The sequence below is a fragment of the Carlito syrichta genome, unplaced genomic scaffold (genome assembly GCF_000164805.1).
Source record: "Carlito syrichta isolate Samal-C Ts95f unplaced genomic scaffold, Tarsius_syrichta-2.0.1 Scaffold303358, whole genome shotgun sequence".
Lineage (NCBI taxonomy): Eukaryota > Metazoa > Chordata > Mammalia > Primates > Tarsiidae > Carlito > Carlito syrichta.
In genome coordinates, this window is record NW_007247454.1 from 307,707 (window position 1) to 323,144 (window position 15,438).

Consider the following 15,438-nt stretch of genomic DNA (forward strand, 5'->3'; position numbering starts at 1 on the left):
GCCACTGCACTCCAGTCTGGGTGACAGAGTGAGACTCCAACTCAAAAAAAAAAAATGGAGTCTCACTCTGTCAACCCATGCTAGAGGGCAGTGGCGTGATCACAGCTCACTGCAGCCTTTGACTCCTGGCTTCAGGCAGTCCTCTCACCTTAGTCTCCTGAGTAGCTGGTACTACAAGCATGTGCTACCACACCTGGCTAATTTGTATCTTATAGTGATAAGAACAGAAAGAATATCACTGTGCTGTCCACATCCCTGTTCAGGAGTTCGTGGCGTGAGTATCAGCACCAAGGACAGTGCCAGGCCTGGCCCTACAGAGGACGCCCCCGGCAGAGACATCAGAAGAGACTTCTCGGCCTCAGGCCCAGCTCACCACCCCCTCCTCCCGCAGCATCCCTCCCACAGTATTTACCGTCACCTGACCTCTGCAAACGCCTCCCACAGCGGGACTCACGGTGGGACTCTTACCGCCCAAATCCCATGCTGCCCGCTGGTACGGGGTTTGCACTCGAAGGCAGCATCTTCCACCACCAGTACTGGAGGCTGGGGAGATAGTGACTGCTGGGAATAAGCCCCAGGTCTTCCTAAGATTGCTAATATTTATAGAAGGAAAACAGGGAAAGTGACATGAAAACTTCCACTCAGACGGAACAGATACTAATACTCAGATACTTTTTAAAGAAAGAAAACGTTATCAAGATCTCTAAGTTCCTTGGTGGCCCCCCGAGTCCCCCCTTGTCTCTTCCTCCTGGGGCATTGGTGTGGTGGTGAAGACCCTACAGTTCTGAAGGTCAGGCAGAGTCAGGAGTCCCCCGCTGCTCCCTTCTGGTCCTGCCATGTGGCAGATGGGGAAACCAAGCTCAAGGAAGCACGTGGCATGAGAACAGGGGCCCCAGGCCCTCCTGTGGCATTTCCCTTCATATCATCCCAGCCTTCAATGTCTTTGTGGTGCTTGTCCACCTCTCGTTGCCACCTCAACCCTGAGGTGCTGGGCATGGAGCCCTCAGAGAAGTCATGACTGGAATGAAACATTTCCCACGTAAGAAATTTGAGTCATGGTCAAGGTCACTGAATAATAAGGGAAGCCACACTGGCCAGCCGCAAGGTCTAGCCTGGCTGGGGGAACAGGACTCTGCAGGGTGGGGTGGGGATGTGGCTGTGCAAAACCTAAAGCAGGAGGCAGAGTCTGCCGGGGGCCAGGTGGGAGGGCAGGAGGGCCCGGCCGCAGAAAGGCCAGGCCTCAGCGTGGAGGCTCTGAATGCCAGGCCAGCAAGCGTCTGGACTTGGGCGGGCTTACCGCGGAGCCACAGAAGGGCTCTCAGCAGGGCAGTGATATCATCAAAGACGTCATTTGGAATGATAACTCCAGAAGACGGAGGTAGAGGGGACTGGTGTGGGGCTTGTGACCATCTGTGGCCCCTATGGCCATGCTTGCTGTCCTGGTGCCAGTAGGCCGCTTGGCGAATACAGCAATTCCCGAGCCTCAGTGTCACATCATGGACCAGCTTCTCCCCTCATCCAGCCACCACCAGAATGGGCGATTGTCATGAGATGAAGAAGAGCATGGCACATGAGGGGGGGCCACAGCCCCCGTGTGGCAGGGAAATGGCAGGCAATGGTGCCCTGGACTGTTCTCTCCTGCTCAGCCCAGACACAGCAGCAGGGACAACCCTGGCCCCCGGCCTGTCCTAGGTCAGTATGTCCCTGGTGACCTCTCTGGGCTTCAGCATCTTCACCCCAAAGGAGAACTGGGCGAGTGCTCATAAAGGTGTCTGCAATCCTGGGACTCTGCACTGGCATCCTCTTTGTCCCCTTCCCAGTTGCCGGCGGGACTCTGGCCTCCAAGGTATGCAGGGTCTGCTCAGCCAGATACTTCCTAATCACAGCTGCTGTCACCTATCATGCGTGTTTCTGCACATGGCACCATGCCAGGCACTGAGCAATCACACTGACTTACTGCTGCTACCCCGCCAAGCAGGTGCTGTGGTTATTTTCATTTTACAAATGGAAAAACTGAGGCATGGCCATGGGAGTCACTTGCCCAAGGCCACCTCGCAGAACCAGGTCTCGCCCCAGGCCCATTGGCCTACAGAGCCCATGCTCTGAGCCCGTGCACCTTCATTCCCGGCCCATGGTTGGGCCCAGGCTGGGCACCCACTAGTCTACCAGGGTCTTCTGGGTCCACTTCACCCCACGAGGAAAACACTCGCCCAGCCCTCCTAGATCTTGCAAGTGACCAGGCCCTCTGGGCCCGCCCACCTGGGGCTCTGTGCAGAGCCTGTCCTCACCATGTGCCCATTTTAACAGGATCTACCACCTGAGGGATGGCGGTAGCTGGCGAGAACTAATCACAGAATGAGCTCCTCACTGGAGTTACCAGAGCCTGAGCTCCATGAGCATGAGCTTCCTTACTGAGCTGGAAAGTCACTAAGACAGTTATGGGCCAGCTTCCTCACTGAGCTGGAAAGATCCGTGCCCCCTACCCCGGTCCCCAACAGCTGGCTTTCAGGAGGGTGTCATTCTTCCCTCACAGGATTCAGTTACCTGCCAGTGAGGCTTCTGGTGGTTCCATCCCCGCCATCCAACCCAGAACAGAAGCCGCAGAGCTCCTGGCTCAGAGGTCTTTGATGCTGTGCCTCTGTGTATCCAGCTGCCTACCCTGGGCGGCCTCCTTTGAAAATGAAATGCTTTAAAAAGAGAAGAGAAAAACCCCCAAAATGGGGAAGCCTGCTGGGACCCTTTTTGGTTCAAACATCCATTTCTAGTGGCCTCTGGCCACCCTCCCTCACCTCCCAGCACATCCTCAGACAGCTCACCTTGCCCCTATCCCAGCCCCTCTGGGCCCCAGACACTGAGTGGGGAGGAAAGAGACAGGTGGGCAGAGGTGGGAGTGGGAGAGAGGCATCGAGGTGGACATGGAGGCAGGTGGAGGGAGGACAGACTCCCAGAAGCGACTCCTAGGGAGCCAGCTCCTAGCGGGACTCTGCATCCTCTCCCAGGCTCCAGGGCAGAGGCTGAGCAGATACAGGCAGACTCGGAAGGGGCAGCAGGAAGGTCCCGGGGACTTCCTGAAGGAAGTGGTGTCTGCTCTGAGCCTTGAGGTAAGGGCTTTCAGGAGCAGGAAGCCATCCGTGTGGGATCTCGGGGCCCTCGGAGTCACCCTGCATGGAGGACCAGGTCTAGTGTTCTAGGGAGGCTGACCTGGACAGCATGGGGCCTGTGGAGGCTGGTGGTGTCTGCTGGGCAGAGCTTGCTGAATCTCTTTGCAGCCCCAGGATGCTGGGAGCCTGACAGGGGTGTCCTGCTAAGATGCACCCTCACTGCCTCCACAACGCAGTCGTCGGGGCCAAGGGTCATTATCCCCAGTCCATCTGCTCAGCCACTTCCAGAGTGTCCATGGCCTCCTTGTCCCTGAACCTCCCACCACCGTGCTCAGTTGTGAGGACATGCCATGACTCATTCACTTATGTCCAAATTCCCACAAACTCAGCTCCAACCCTTAGTGCTGGGTGAGACAGACTCAGTAGCCAGTGCTCGCCCAGGGACAGAGACAGCTTGCCGGGGCTGCCCTTGGCCAGGCCCCGCTTCTGAAGAGGGGTCATGGCTCACAAGCCCGGTGGGATACACTGAGTCACCGGATGCCACATCCCACCCTTCCCCACCCCTACACCTCACCCCAAGCAGTGTCCTGGGTAAACCTAGGGGGGAGGATGGCTTGTCCCACCCCCCTTTCTATCTCTATCTCCATCTTTCTATCTCTAGTTCTTTCTTTCTATCAGTCTCTCTTTCCTCTCTATATCTGTCATCTCTATCTCTCTCCTTTCTCTATCTCTATCTCTCTTTTCTCTATCTCTGTCTTTCTGTCTCTATATCTTTCTATCTCTATCTCTCCTCTCTATCTCTGTCTTTGTCATCTCTATCTCTGTCTCTGTTTCTTTCTCTATCTCTACCATCTCCTCTATCTCCTTTTTGCTCCTCTTTGTCTCTCTATCTCTCTATATATGTATGTATTTCTCTGCCTCTATCTATATATCTCTCTATTTCTGTCTGTCTCTACCTCTCTATCTCTCTTATCTCTGTCTGTGTGTCTCTATTTCTCTGTATCTCTCTATATCTATCTGTCTCTCTCTGTCTCCATCTCCATCAAAGGTCTCCTCTTGTCAGGCTCATGGGTTCTCGATGGCCCCTTCAAGTGCCACTCACTCCTGCCCACCTCCAGAGCCCCCTCCTCACACTGTCCTAGCCGTGCCCCCACCAGGATGTGTGTCCAGCTCTGCTTCCCCCCAGGCTCCCCTGACTTCGCACCCTTCTGCGAGGCCTCCTCCACCTCTTTCTCCTTCTCTACCTCCTTTTCCTCAGCATCTGTGCCCTCCAAGAGGCTACCCAGCCCCCAGAAGAACAATGCCCCTCACTGTTTCCATCAAGTCACATTTGCTCCTTTGTCCCTCCCTGCAGCTCATAATTATGTGTCCACTTGTTAGCTCACTCAGTCAACAAGCATTTTTTGAGCATCTACTGCATGCCAGGTGCTGTCCTAGGTGCTGGGGACAGAGCAGTGACAAAAACAGTCGCAGGCTCATCCCAGCCATTAACAAGGGGATAGCCTGGGCTCGGTGGCTCAGCCTGTAATCTCAGCACTTTGGGAGGCCAAGGCGAGTGGATTGCCTGAGCCCACCGGTTTGAGACCAGGTCGGGCAACTTGGCCAGACCTCATCTCTACAATAAATCAAAAATTAACTAGACATGGTAGAGTGTGCCTATAGTTCCGGCTACTTGGAAGGTTGAGGCAGAAGGATCGCTGGAGCCCAGCAGATCGATGCTGGGGAGACCATGATCATATCATTGCACTCCAGCCTGGGCAACAGAGTGAGACACCAACTCAAAAAAAAAAAAAAACACGGGTGAAAATCAGCACTGCATGACAGTCACAGGGTGTCAGACAGCAGCAGTGCAGGAAAGAGAAATGAAGCTGGGACCAGCATCTCTGGAGGGGTGGTCCTGGCAGGACCCCGGAGGTGGCATCTGGGCGAAGGTTGGAACAGAGGCTGTGGTCTGCATTTCATCTGGCTGTGCTGCAGCTGGTGGATCCAGGAAGAGCCCACTGGCACTCTGGCCCCACTCAACCTCCTACCTGGCACCCAGTAGGCACCCAGCAGGTGTTCCCAGGTAGACAGACTCATGGTCACCACCTGGCATCCTAAAACAGTGGGCACATGGCCTGGCAGATGGGCACACGGCCCGGTGGGTGGATGCATGTTCACCAGCTGGCCTCTTGCAACCACAGGCGCGTCCACTCTTCCCCATCCCTCACACCCGAGCAGCCGGTTCCCACCTTTGGTATAATAACTCGTGTGGACAGGAGGCCATTCGTCACTCACCCGCAGGCCCTCAGGGAGCCAGAGCCGCCATCTCTTGTGATGGATGGGGTGTCCCCTGACTGGCAGACCTGGCTGGGAGCAGCCCTCAGAGCCCCCCCTGCTCGGGGACAAATGGACTGTGACACACATGACACAGTAGCGCCACAGAGTTGAGCAGGCAGCCCGGTGCCAAGAGACGTGGCTCCCGCTGATCGGCAGGCCTGTGTGGAGTGCCCCCTGCTGTATACAGTGCTTCGCACTAGGCACTTATGGCATGTTTGCTACCACCGTCCTCAGGAAGTGGCACCATGCAAAGGTGAGGAGGGTGACCAGAGACCCAGAGCCTCAACCCCCTTCTAGACCAGTGCCCTGGGCCAGTGATGTCCCTTCTCTGGGCCTCAGTCTACCCCTCTGAGCAGTGGGATTCTGGCCTTTGCTTTGTGATCTGTAGGCGTAGAGGGCTTCTGGAGGTTGTAAGTGCATCCAGTTGTGCAGAACTGAACAAGAGTCCCATAGCACATGCAGGGTGGGGTCATCAGGCAAGGCTCAGGATGGCGGGGCACTGTCGGGCAGACCCTCATCTGCTGCACCTTCTAGGAAAGTCTGCTTATGCTGCAAGTCGGTGCATGCCTGTTAGCAGACACACACACGTGCTCCAAGTCAGCACTCAGTGCAGATCACACGTGTGTTCTCTGAGTTCACACTCAGGGCAGAGTACACACGTGTGCTTCAAGTTCTCACTCCATGCAGACCGCACGTGTGTGCTCCAGTCAGCACATAGCACACACATGTGCCCCATGTCTGCACTCTGCCTCCCAGGGTGCCCTTTCCACACCCCATTCCTGCCTCTGCTGCTTCCTCAGGTGACCCAGGGTGGACAGCGTCCTAGGGACCATCTCACAATGTGGACTCGAGTCCACAGGGGGATGTGACTTGCCACAGCCATGCAAAGTCAGCAGAGGGACCTGGACCAGGACCCTGGGGTCTGTAACTCCTGCTGGAGCGAGAGGCGGGTGAACTCAGGGCTTGTGGCATCAGACGCCCCCTAGGGTAGGTCCCTGGCCTCCCACGTCTGTTTGCTCATGTGTGAATGGAGGTTCCAGGGTTGCTGAGGAGTCTAGTGAGTCATGGGCTATGACGCACCCATACCGCGCCTCATAGGCAGGAAGGCCAGCTCATGTTTGCTGCCACCATCCCGGATGTCACAGTATGGACAGCAGGCGCCAGTGACCACGTAGCTGTTATTGGGGCGCCCTGCCCTGCAGAATAGGAAACGCCATGCCGTGGCTGCGTGGACCCCCCCCAGGCCCCTCAGAGCCTGCTTCCTAGGTGTCCCATACACCCTTTGGCCTGACCTGCTGGGCCATCCGCCCCTCCTGCCAGAGTCCTTCCACCTGTGCTCTCTGGATCAAAGTAGGAGCTGCTGCCAGCCAGTGGCTGTTGTAGGTGTCTTGTGACAGCTCCATTAGGGCCACATGCTAGATGAAAAACAGACAAAACCCTGCTCCTTCTCAGGGCATGAGAAGCCGCAGCAGCCTGTATTCAGTGGACCAGGTCGTCCTCACAGGAGGTGGGCTTGGACCCAGACTTCCCGCGTCCTTTCTGCCAACTGTTCCCAGCTTGGGAACACATCACCAGAATCTCTTTTATCCTGCTGACTGCCTCTCCCTACTCCACCTGGTCTGGAGTTTGTTTGGGAACCTTGAGGGAGTGGGCAGCGGGAGGGGCGCAGGCCCAGAGGGTGCTAGTGGCTCTGTGCCATGAAGGGGTCCCTCATAGAGTGGTTTCTTTGTGCACAGACATGATTTATGAGCTTTCTGGGCAGCCATGGAGATAAATGGGCCTGGGCTGGGTGGCTTCTGAGGCAGCAACACAGGGCCCGGGGTAGCTTCCATCAGGGCCTGGGGGAGGGAGGGCTGAGCAAAGCCATGCCCCTTGGAATAGCCCATGACCTGTCACCCAGCCTCCTGGCCCTGTGACTGTGGGTCAAGGTGAGGGTGCCAGGGTCACCAAGGGGCACTGACCCCTGAGATGGGTGTGACCACAGGGCAGAGGTCGTGGGCGGTGCAGGAGCTCCCACCTGGACTCCAGGGCCGCAGCAGTGGCATGGGTGCTCTGAGCCTGTGGGGGCCATGCTAGCCTCTGACTTGCACGCCCGAGCCTGGGGGCTTCTGGGGTCTTGCTCCTCCCACTCTAACTGGCGGCTGGACCACCTGCCACTCTCGGGTGTCAGTACCACCCTCTGAATGAAGACACCCCAGGCATCAATGCATCCAGGTCCCAGCCCTGGGACACCCCAGTCCTGACACTTCACCTGCACTGACCACATGTGCCCATGGAGAGAGGTCAGAGGCTGACCAGCTGGGAGACTGTGGACACGTCCCTGCACCAGCCTCAGTTTCTCACTCTGTAAAATGAGATGACACAGCTGTCATGAGCATGACTTCCCTCGAGCAAGACCACACCTGCAGGGCATCCAACCCGAGCTTCCTCCTGTGACCTGTCATGTGGCATGGTGGCATCCCACATCCAGAGCAGGCTGTGGCTAGCACGGGAAGCCCCTAGCGTTAGTCAGTTTGACCCTCGCACCTTCCACCTCCTCCTAACACGGGTGAATAAACACACACACTGTTCCCATGGGCACCGGGTCTGCCCATGCCACCAAGTCTGCCCATGACACACCAGATCAGCCAAGTGATGGAGGTATCGGTGCTGCACTGCCTTGTGACAGGGCACGGGACAGACACGGGATTGCCTGCACGGTAATAGGTGTCCTGCAGGCCCTGAGATTGGGTCCCCGTGGTACAGTGCCAAGCAGATGCCATGCTTTGACACCAGGCCTGGTGCGGGTTCCCCATCCATAGTGAGGCAGGGTGGTGGAGGCTGTGGCTGGGAAGAGGAAGGCCGTGGGCCGAGGCCTGGGTGAAGGCTATGACCTGGGAGGAGGAAGGCCATGGCCTGTGGCCTGGGAGGAGGAAGGTCATGCGCTGGGGCCAGGGTGGAGGCTGTGATCTGGGAGGAGGAAGGCTGTGGGCTGGGGCCTGGGTGGAGGCTGTGGTGCAGAGGAAGGTGATGGGCCAGAGCTGTGCTCAGGTGCCTCCTGTGGCCCCTGCTCTGCAATGGACACTGCCCACCCTAGCCTCCTGGTCCCCACCCCAACATGGGCCCTCGCCCCATGGCAGCCACCCAGTGGCCATCCCAGAGCCCCTCCATCACACCATCTGACAGTTCCCGTCAGCCTGTCTGTTTCTCAAGCTGACCTTCAGTCCTACGCAGCAGGTACTCAAGGAGCCAGTCACCTCCCAAAAGTGGATTGAGGTGGAAAGACCCCTGGGTGGATGTGGTCAGCCAGGGTCACAGTCAGCTCCCCACCCATGAGCTGTATGGCTACAGCACGTCACTGGCCTCCCTGGCCCATTCCCTGACCTGTAAGATGGAGGTATACATGATGACATCTAAAGCCCAGAGTCAGAAGGCCTGCCCTGTGACTCTGTGTGTGGACAAGCACATCCCATAAGGTACTTAAAGAGGTTTGTTCTGAGTCAAATGTGAGTAACTGGGACCTGGATACAGTCCCATAAGGGCCTGAGAACGTGTGCCCAGATGGTTGACTCACAGCTCAGTTTATGCAGTCTTGGGGAGACAGATGTTACAGGCAGAACATACATCAAACGTGAGGTGCACAAGGTTGGGCCCAGGAGGCAGGCTTCTTGAACTGGGGCTTATGGGTCCTAGGTGCACTCAGATTTCCTGACTGGCAGTTGGTGAAAGGGTTAAGCTCTAAGAATCTGAAGTCAGTGATGGAAATGCTGAGTTCATATCAGGGGATGAGGAGCCAGGACTCTCCATGGGCAGGTGCCTTCAGGGCGTCACACTCCCTGAGACAGAAGTTCCTACAGATGTAGGTTTCCCTGAGGGGCTCTGCAGGGCCCCTTCTACACATGGCAAAGAAGCGTGTGTGGGGCCAGGTATTCTTGTTTTCTTCAGGGCCTGCCGTCAGCCACGGAACCTGTGCCACCGTCAGTGGGAACGTGGTATCGTGTTGCCACAAGGTCTGTTTCCTCAGCCTACAGTCTCTGTTTTAAGATCACCACTGGCCAATTGCAATGAGGCAGGTCCAACCTCCTTTCCCCTGTAGCCTAGAATTTAGCTTTACAGGTTTCCCTGGGCCCAGAGGGCGTCTGTGGGAGAAGAGGTTTGGAATTTTATTTTTGGCTTACAACTCTCAACTTAGCCTTTGGCAGGCAGAGGTGATTTTTGTTCCGAGGGAACATGTGTCAGTATCTGGGGCCATTTTTGTTGTCATATCTGGCGAGAGAGGACAGAGATACGTCTTGACATCCTTCAGCACAGACATCCCATACAAGAAATCTGGTCAGAACGTCCATTGTGCTGAGGCTGAGAAACCCGATTGTGACTTGGTATCTCTAAACCTTGGTTTTCTAACGGAAATGGAGTCACAACCCCATCCCCCATGGCTTAACTCAGATCCTCTTTGGAACAAGGCGGGGAGTGAGCCACGGCCCAGGTCAGGGAGTGCCGGGAACAGTCATGAGAACGCAGCGGGCACCTCGCCGGGATTGGGGGGTCACCCACCCCCACCCTATCACCCATAAGGTGGGGGCCATGGGGCACCAGCTCTGCACAGCCTCTGGGCCTCCTGGCCTCTCCTGGAAGCTGGCGGGAGCTGTGGACCGTGTGCTTGAATAACAGTAACAGGTGTGATAAGCAGCTCACAGAGTGCTAATGATGTGTCGTTATCATCCTGTGCCATCAGCATCTCCACTCAGCTGTGCCAGGAGATTTGGGCTTTAATCTACTCGGCCTATTAATATTTAATTCCAGCCATCCACATGGCAGGAAGACGGAGCTGGGGACAGTTCAGCCCAGAACTGTTTCTGCACAGACACACCTCCTGCCCCGTCCCCTCTGGCCTGCTCCTGAGTAGGGACATTAGCAGCAGGACATGGAATCACACGCTGCTGGGGCCGAGGAGACTCTAGCAGTACCTGAGTGCTTCCTAACGAGGACACCTCTGGCAATTAGAGGTTACAATCCCGGTCTTTCTCCTTTATTTTTACCTTTTAGAGACAGACTTTTGCTCCGTCACCCAGGCTAGAGTGCAGGCACCCGATCATAGAGGTTGGACTCCCGAGTAAGTGGGACCACAGGTGCACACCACCATGTCCAGTTAATTAAGGCACAGTTTTAAGTTGTGCATGAGTGTCCCTGGTTATTTGTGACAGCCTAAGTCCTCCTCTTTCATTTCCAGTTACCTTGTTGGGGAGTGTGACCTGCTCCAGGCAAAAGCCACTCATACAAGTCTGACCTGGTCCAGGCAAAAGCCACTCATACAAGCAAGGGCTTCCAGGAGTGCCCAGCATGGGCTCCAGCCCACCCTCCAACACGCCCTCTGAATTGCAGCTGGGCCTGGAAGGAGTGGAGGGCTCAGCCTCTGAGCACGTGGCTGTGCTTTCACTGGGGCAATTCGGCTGACAAATGGCCCCTCACCCTGGGAGATCACTGTATTGGTCAGCTGGAATGGTTGCCGGTGGCTGCTCTGTCTCCACCTCTGTGCCTGCTGCTTTGTAAACTCTGGAGCAATCCCGTGACCCGTCAGCCCCTGCTCCTTCTGTGGTGGGGTGGGAGGATGGCGGCCACAGGCCGTTGGGGGGCTCTGATGGCATCAGACCTCCCCAGGGTGGCGGTGGGGCTTCAACCAGGCCTTGATCCATGTCAGGGCCACCTGGGCCAGGCCTGTTTCTGCCCTTGATTGGGGGGGCTTCCTGTTTACCATATATCACTGGGGAGCAGGACTGCTCCCCAGTGATATATGGTAAACAGGAAGGGCCTCCCCCCCATCTCTCCCACCCCACCTCGGCCCGCACCCTCCTGCCCTGGGAGGACTAGGGAGACGATCACAGGAGAGGGGCTCTCACCACCTCAGACCACCAAAGTCAGAGATGCCCTGGGTGGAGAACGGTGTGTCTCTTAAAACCCTGGGTGAGGCTGATGTGCACCTAGCTGAGAGTCCCTCTGGGGAAGGGAACCCCATGAGGGTCTGAGGGCTCTGTGGAAGCAGGGGAGGTGCTGGCCCAGCACCCTCAGCATGGCTGATGGCGTGAACAGGTACACCAACGTGTTCCTTCCACACAAGAGAATACTCTCCAGTCACAAGAAGGTTGGCGTTCTGACACCCTACAACATGGGTGAGCCTTGAATGGGTACACCAGCATGATTCATTTACAGGATGGAACACTCCCCAGTCACAGAAGGATGGAGTTTGACATGCTTTGACATGGGTGAACCTTGAACAGGTACACCAGTGTGGTCCATTTATAGGATGGAATCCTCCCTGGTCACAGCAAGGATGGTGTTCTGACATGCTATGACACAGGTGAGCCTTGAAACATCATGCTAAGTGATGCTGAGTGATTCCACTCACTTGAGCATCTAGAACAGGCAAACCCATAGACAGAAAGGTCAAAGGTTGCAGTGGCTCAGGGGCAGGAGCAGGAGTGACCGCTTCATGGTTATAGCATTCTGTGAGTGACAGAAAAGCTTGGATAGTTGCACAACGCCAGGAATGAAATCTGTCCCACTGAACTGCACTCTTAAAATGACTAAAATGGAACAATGGATGTGTTATAGCTTTTACCACAGTAGAGAAAATTTGGAACCAGTCAATCAATGATTTTTTTTTTTTTTGAGTCAGAGTCTCACTGTCACTCAGGCTGGAGAACAGTGGCACAATCATGGCCACCGCAGCCTCAACCTGCTGGACTCAGGTGATCCTTCTGCCTCAGCCTTACAAGTCATTGGGACTACAGGTGTGTACCACCAGGTTGGGCTAATTTTTTTCATTTATTGTAAAGATGGTGTTCTCCAAGTTGTCCAGGCTGGTCTTGAACTCCTGGGCTTTGGCAATCCTCTTGCCTTGGCCTCCCAAAGTGCTGGGATGATAGGTGTGAGCCACCATGCCTGGCCAATCATCTTAACTGGAGAGAATGAAACTGTAGCAATCAAGCAGATCCTGGAAGCCCTGGGACCTCTGACCACAGTTCTCACACCGTCCTGGCACGTTGACTGAGGGGTGAGCCTTCACCATGGGAGACTGTTCAGGGCAGCAGCTTCCCAGCCCCATCCACTCTCCAGGTCACCCAGCAGGCAGTAGTGGCTTACAAGTCAGACTCCCCACTGTGTGGCCTCTGACATGTCATTTGGCCTCTCTGGACCTCTGCTTTCTTACCTGCAAAATGGGAATAACCATAGCACCTGCTGTAAGTGGGGTGTTGAGAGGATTAAATAAGGAAACTCATTTTGCCTCTTCGTCCCAGGCCTGGCACACAGTGGCCACTCGTCCTGCAGTAGTCACGCGCTGCATACTATGGAGACAAGTGGTGAAGCTACCTCCCATCATGGGTTGCAGCCAGCAGGGGAGGGCGAGTCGCCCAGCAAAGGGATGGCACAGGTCAGGCCACACCTCTGGGAGCCCTTTGACCCTCAGCAGCCCCCGGGAAAAGGCCTGTCCACCAGAGACTCAGCCTCTGCCAGGTGTCATAATGTGGGAGAGTCTGGGACAAAGGAAGGAACAGCATAATGAGGCATCCCAAGGCCAGGCTGGACAGAGCACCATCACTGTGATTACGACGACCCGCTGTCATCTCAGCAGGGACTTCACTGGTGCTCACGCAGTCCTGTCATTGCTGTGGAGCAAGGAGTTCTCATGAGTCCTCCGGGCAACTAAAGCTCATCCCATGAACCCCAACGTTTCCTCTTACTGACTCTGGGGAATCTCAGTGGAAGTATTCCAAGTTGGATGTTGCCTTTCCCACCATCTGGACATGGAGGCCACCAGCCCTGTGTTCTTGTTTCCAGTGGCTCTGTGTGCCCAGGCTGTCGGATTTTAGGAGCCTGGGAAGCACGCAGACACAAACACACGTGTGTGCACACACACTCACAGCCCTCCTGTGGTGAGGAAACCTGGGGCCGGGCTCATAGGACATGTCCACATGAGCTTCTGCAGTGCTCCACACACCTGGTCCCAGCACCTCCATGAAGGGAGCCCACAGGATGGTGTGGGACAGGGCAGGGTGCCTGCCAATCTTGTGGTGCTTGTGGAAGAATAGACGGGTGGGACTGTGTGGACTGTGGGTGGCGTTCGGCTTCCTCTTCAGGGGCATCCTTCTGCTCCCAGCTGGGTTTTGGAAGAGCAGGGGTCACGTGATGAGCAAGCTCGACTGTGCCCGGGGTCACAGGGATGCTGGCCGTGAACACCAGCATTTTATGCAGAGCACATGTCTCGCCGCTGTGGCCCCAGCAAGTGGAGGGATGCCTTTGTCCTGGGCCCTGAGGCTGTTCATGGCAGTGAGGGAGGAGGACAGGCCAGCCTTTGTAGAGTCCCTGGCCCCAGGGCACCTCTAGGTCTGCTTTGGAATTGACACCCAGGCAGTGTCCCCTCTGCCTCTGTAGAGGGCTGGGAGCAGGAGGCCTGAGCTCCTGCCTGAGAGCAGTCACTCAGCTTCTCCGACCCTTTACGTTCCCGTCTGTGAGATAGGAGACAGTAAACCTGCCTCACAGGGTGGTTGTGAGGGTTTCATTCAGTGATGTGTGTGACACTTCCAGAGGGGTGCATGCCCCAGGAAACATTTGAAATGGGGTTGTCATTGTTATTATGTGAAATCTCATCATATGTACCTTAAATTGTGTGAATTCAACCACACTGGCAACAAGAGATGGAGAGACAGTGCAGAGGCAACCCTCTCAGCCTCTGCCAAATGTGGTCTGGAGCTGCTGGACTGCTGGGACTTAGCCCTTCTCTGTCCTGGAGCATCTTTCCATAGTGGAGGTCAGAGGTCAGCACCATAGATGGGTTCTTCCCCTACCCCCCACAGGTGGGAGCAGCTGAGGTCAGGCCAGGCACCATAGATGGGCTCCTCCCACCCCTCCCCCACCCCCACCCCCACCCCGTGCAAGTGGCAGCAGCTGAGGCTCACACCTGGGAGCTGAGTCTCTGGGGTGAGGTTTGGGTACCGGTGCAGAAGGGAGGAGTGGGTTCCGGCCTCGGCGGCACCATCCACAAGGGACAACAGTGACCACTTGACCCCGGCCAGCAACTGGGAAGGACAGGTGGGGGCTGGTGGGTGGTCCCTCTACCCACCCGCCCACAGACCCCATGCACTCACTGGCTGTGGACCCCTGCACCCTGACATGCCTAGCTCGAGGGCCACTGTGTCTGCCCATGCAAGTCCCCCCAAGGACAGCCTCCCCTTCCCCTCCCCTGTGCCATTCCTCCCTGCATGTCAAGACTCTAGAGACTTGGAGCCCAGCAGCCAGCTGCCCAGGACTGAGGGGCTTCCCAGGATGTGGGACTTCCTGTGCTGAAGGCAAGACAGCTGGCTACCCTCAGGCCAGCAAGGCGGCACCCCTCCTACCCACTTGCCTGCCCTCCTGGCAAGGGCATGCTCTCTTTCCATGAAACACTCCAGAATGTGTGTGCCTGCCTGTGCCTGAACTCCACCCCACCCACACCCAGAGTTCAGTGGATGAAGCAGTGGCGGAGAGGCGCAAGGGCTTCTCATGATTGTGTTCGTGCGCAAAGGAGGGGTCACCATGGGCGTGCCCGAGGCAGTGACCCGCCCAGCTCCCTGGCTCACCCCGCAGTGTGGGGTGTGAGCCCCAAGGCAGACTCAGCTCAGCTCAGACACTGCTGTTACACATGAGGTCTGGAAGGCACCGTCACCCCAGGGAAGCGTTGTTGTCTCCTCCCTCTGGAGATTGGGAAGTGAGTGATGAGATTAAGCCGAAGATGAAGCTGCCAGGGGCCTGGGCATTACTGAAGGGGGAGACACGAGACAAGAAAAGGGTGACGGGTAGACGGGGTGACAGAGCCAGGGAGGGAGTGAGGGGGCATGTTCCAGAGAGTGAGAGGCAAGAGGTGAGAACATCATTGAGTGTGGGGAGGCAGAAGGAGAGAGGGAAGTGGGAGCTGGGCTGCACCAGGAAGAGGGGAGGGGTCCTGGAGGAGGAGGACGGGTGTGGGGTCCCAGAGGAGAGGGGCAGGGTCCAGAGGAGGGGACAG

At 56.5% G+C, this 15,438-nt stretch overlaps 1 protein-coding gene across 1 annotated transcript in view; it reads left to right on the plus strand.

Annotated features, from left to right (window-relative positions):
- Positions 1-15,438, plus strand: part of MEGF11 (multiple EGF like domains 11) — a 157,849-nt gene that overhangs the window by 94,143 nt on the left and 48,268 nt on the right. The gene's annotated exons all lie outside the window — the stretch shown is intronic.